The 4776-nt window shown below is 35.9% G+C and overlaps 1 pseudogene; it reads right to left on the bottom strand.

The window, feature by feature from the left end:
* Positions 1–3684: 3684 nt before the first annotated feature.
* Positions 3685–4517, bottom strand: LOC149551476 (replication protein A 32 kDa subunit A-like; annotated as a pseudogene).
* Between the last annotated feature and the right edge of the window lie 259 nt (positions 4518–4776).

Below are 4776 nucleotides of genomic sequence, written 5' to 3'. Positions count from 1 at the left end.
AGACACGTTCATCTTCTTCATATTCTCCACTATGTTGAATGGTGCAACAAAGTGTGATTTCTGATGTATTTTAGCAGCAGCATGTTCTGCTGGCTTGTGAACAGTTTCCTTGGTGATAGGGACATGAGTGTCTCCCACCATGTTTATAGCACTTGATAATGGCTCAGCTATATCAGGTGATTTACCTTTGTTTTCTATTTGGTCTATTTCAAGATCTCTTTTCTTAGCTCGGGTATTTGCTGATATTGATGAGTCATTATTGACTATGCAAAACTCATCTCTCTGCTAGTTGAGGAAAGCAGTCTTAGGAGTCGGTGCATCATGCTACTGTTCAGGTGCATCATTTGTGACATTTTGTTGTGCCACTGCTGTATTTTTCACCATTAATGCCTGATTTATAACTCCATTTGTGCACATAGCCTGATTGTGTGGTTCATTACAGGGATAACACCACTCAAAGTCCGCTGCAAGATTATTTTACATGGGCACAATGTCTCTAACTGGATTAGTAGAATTGAGAGGAACTGGATTATATGGCTGGAAAGGTCTTTGATTAATATTCTTCCTCTAACCCATTTCATTACCTTCAAATGGTGGCTTATTTCCTTGAGGTCGGCTTTGATTTTGCTGTTGGTAAGGTGGATTTACAGCTAGATTCTGCTGTTGGTAAGATGGCCTAGGCTGAAATTGTTGCTTTTTTAGATTAACTAGCTCATTACTAAAGGTTTGCATCATATTTTCAATTTTGAGCTGACTATTCTTAATCTCTTGTAGCTCTGGAGAAGGACCTGTGGTACTTGAAGGGCCTGCTATGGTATTTTCTTGGCTGGGAGTAGTAGGTAATGGGTTAAATGGTAGAATTACCAATGGTATATTTGACTGAATGTCCAAAAAAATGGGCATTGGAGGCCTAGGGGCTATTTTACTAGCTTGGATAAGACTATTTTCAGCTCTAATAGCGATCTCATAAGCTTGAGGCAGTGAAACACCTCCCATAAACTGAATCATTACTGAAATATCGCCATTAAAACTTCTCAAATAATAAAGAAAAGCATGATCTGTTGAAGGTCTTACCGTATTGGGTATTCTAGTCTAGGTCCTTTGAAATCGGTTATTAAAATCTATCATTTGTTCTTGTGGTGCACGCTTTATGGTTCTGACCTACTCCACAAGTGACAAAAGTCTGACTTGTCCTCAAAATTTCTTATCAAAGCATCACCCAAAGCATCCCATGAGCCTATAGAACCAACAACTAGGCTTATAAACCATTTAAGTGCTTTTCCTTTCAAAGACACCGCCGATAGCTTAGTAGCCACATCCTCCTCTGTAACATGATGTACGTTGCACAAAGTAGCAAAATCCCTTATGTGCTCATAAGTTGTAGTTTGATTTTCGCTAGTAAAATCGGGCAAGCTCTTCAATGTAGCAAGTGGTATGTCATGATGTTGTGCAAAATTCAAGGGACTCCCTTGATTAAAAGGCACAAAAGCATATGCCCTCGCCATTGGTAAAGGTTGTTGTACGAGCTATTGTACTTGTTGCTATTGTACAGGTTGCTGCTGAAAACTTGTATTGACTATACTTGCTGGTATAAAACTAGTACTTGCCAAATTTTTAGTTAAATGAGTAGATATGTCAAAAGAATCAGCACTTACTGATGGACTTGCTGAATGTCTAACTTTTCTTTGACATGTTCTGCTGTATACATGAAGCCCAAGGACTAAAAGTTGCCTCCTTGATGTTGGCTTTGTTCTAGCAAGACTCCTTCCATGTCTTTTTGGAGTTTCCAACTGTAGATATTCAAAAGAAGCGGAACTTGATGTTTGAATCTTTCTCATAAATTCATCACCCTCTGCTAGCTAGTTCAAAAATGACCTTCAGCTATACTAGCACAGTTGAATAATGTGCTTGTGTCCCACCAAGCATGCCAAAATTGTTAAGTTTCAGGATTTGCACCCTACTGAACTAGTAATGTTCATTAACCCTTACTTAACATGGAAGTCATTTCACCGTGTGAGACTTGCTAATGAAATGAAACCTCCAGATTCTAGGCCGACTCCTATTAGATTCTTTAGTGAAACACTCTAAAACTCAATAAAAATTTGTAGAGAAAAGGTAAGAAGTGACTGAAAAATTACTTAAATCCTGAAGTCTAAACTAAGGAGGTGATACACCAAAAATTACTAGGAAGATGTAACACACATGTAACAGAGAGAGGATTATATAGCTCTATGAAATATAGATAAAGCACATCTTCCTGTAAAGGCTTGCACAAGTGATTTATGATAAGGTTTTAATACTGAAACTACAAAAGGAGGATAAATTACTACCTCACTTTGACTAATTTCACCTATAAACACATATCATAACTTGCAAGAAAACTTAATTTTCTACAAAAAGGTGCTGGAATGAGGCAGAAAACAAGGAATAATGAAAACATTCACAAGTTAACTTATCAAATCATTCAAAGACACACACATAATTTGCAGAAATGAAAAGGGCTTAACAATTAACTCCATAAAGCATGATCACACTGCTGTCATTGGTATTATTTCTTCAAAATGTTGAATTATAGACCCTGTAACAAAGCTTAGGACTCAGAAAGATGTCTCCAAACTCTATCATAAAATCAGAACTCTCCCATAATGAGTTATCAAAACTCAATAAGTACCATGCCCAACTCCTTGGGTCGTATGCAGAAAAATAGCCTCCAATTCAGGACTCAAAACCTTCTGAAATAATGATCCTTTTGCCAAAAAAGCTCAATCCAGTCATAAAGTATCTTATGACTCACTCAAAACATACCTAAAAATGCTCTAATAGTTAATAAAATGTCTCTTAACTGTTAAGATGAAGGCAAACTCAACCCAAAAATCCTATTTTTGCTCTAAAGGTTCCCAACTGATTTTAAAAAAACTTAAAGACCATAATGAGAAAAAAAATGACTCCTCTCTTTGCTTTTCAAATGGATATTAAATGATTTATAACATTATCATTTAACTATTTCCCTTTTACAATAAAACATTAATGCAAAACAACAACTCATACCTCTCTTATTCTTTTATATTTTGCATTCTCAACAAACAAAAAAAAATATTAATGATAACAATGTATCACTTTAATATTATTTTGTTTATCATTTATGCAAAAATATAACACCATTTCCCTTATTAGGAAATACCCCTTTTACATTTATATTCAAAGTGAAATTAATCAAAGGGATTAAAATCCCATACTAAAGGCTACAGATTTCAAAGAATTATGCAAATTTGAAAAGGCGTAACAAGCCTTTAACCCTAAAAGGCTTTCATTTTACATTTGATCTTTCTTTGCAACATTTGGAAAGCTCAAGGGTTTGAAGAAAATGGAGTCTTCTATCTGAAAAGTTCAACCGTAGGGTTTGATTGAATGCCACCACTGGAAAAATGTTAAGTTTGCTAGTCTCTGAACGGCCATGAGAGGTATTTTGAGGCATTTCTACTTCTTGTTGTTTAGGTTTTACTGTACATACCACTATTGAAGCTTTGAAGTTTTATAATGATTTTTTTCCTCCATTTGCTAGAACTGTATGATATTTGAATTGCTCATTGCTGTGATAAACTTATGGCCTCTCTATTAAGGGTTTCATTGCTCTCTCTGGGTTAAGCTATTGTTTCCTTCTTTCCATTAGCTAGGTGATGGAGTTTATATGGCATTTGCAACTTTATTCACATTTACTCCTTGTTCTATAGCTAGATTTGTAGGTTCCTCAAATATGCTTTGAACTCTTCTATGTAAATCTTCTTTTGATGCAACCATTGAAATAGGGCTAGGGCTTGTTAATTTATTTAGGCTAGCAACGTGGTTTGCCACAGTAGGTGGTCCCATAGGAGAGCCCTTAACAATTGGGCTTGTAGGAGTTTGAATAACACCTTCACCTTGAACTTTAAGATTGTAGATATGTGTAAAAATGCATTCCAGGTTATGGAATGTTAGTTCATTGAAATCAGTAATAGGCCTCATAGAGAAAGCATTAACATATTTCTTTTTTTGGAAGCTCCTCAAATGCTCATGTACACGCACATAGGAACCATTCTGCACAACAGCCATCTTTGTAGACTCCATTGCATCATTAACCCATCTTCTCACTTTGATTTTATCCTGTGTCGTAATCCAAATAAAATGACATGTCAGTTATTCTTTCTTCCTTGTTAAAAACCATTCCAACTAGGGTAACATTATTGACTTCCATTCCATCTATCATATAATTCAAACTATCATCAAAATGCTTCTGGGTCACTTGGCTTATCTACTTCACTGTCAAAGGTAGAGGTCTTGTACTATTGCCGATTTTCCTGGAAGATGAAACCCTGCCAATTTTTAGATGCTTTCTATTTATTATCTGACTTGAGAAAAACTACTAGCACCAATTGTAAAAACCTTTGAATCATCAGATGACCAGTCTAGGACTCTTACTCCACCTTAGCAAGGGAATACTTTGCTTGTGATTTCACATCATCATTATTTTTAAGCAACATTGTTGTGATAACATTTTCCTCTGAAGATTCGGAGATACATGTGACCAAAAAAGAAGATGCTTATGTTGAGCTTTCCCTGTCTCTTAATGTAATTTGCAACAGCTTTCATTTCCTTGAAGGAAATATATATGTCTTTTCCTCTTATTATTTATAAACCCATAGAGCTGACCCACTTTCCTCGGCCCCCACTCCTCTGGTGTGGGTATTTATTCCAACTAAGAGCCTACAGGAATCAAAGTACCACTGTCTGATGAAATGT

Source organism: Cupressus sempervirens, chromosome 6, assembly GCF_028749045.1.
Source record: "Cupressus sempervirens isolate cs-2001-9-10 chromosome 6, ASM2874904v1, whole genome shotgun sequence".
NCBI classification, from domain to species: domain Eukaryota; kingdom Viridiplantae; phylum Streptophyta; class Pinopsida; order Cupressales; family Cupressaceae; genus Cupressus; species Cupressus sempervirens.
The sequence above is the reverse complement of the archived record's forward strand: the minus strand, read 5'-3'. Positions and strand labels throughout refer to the sequence as shown.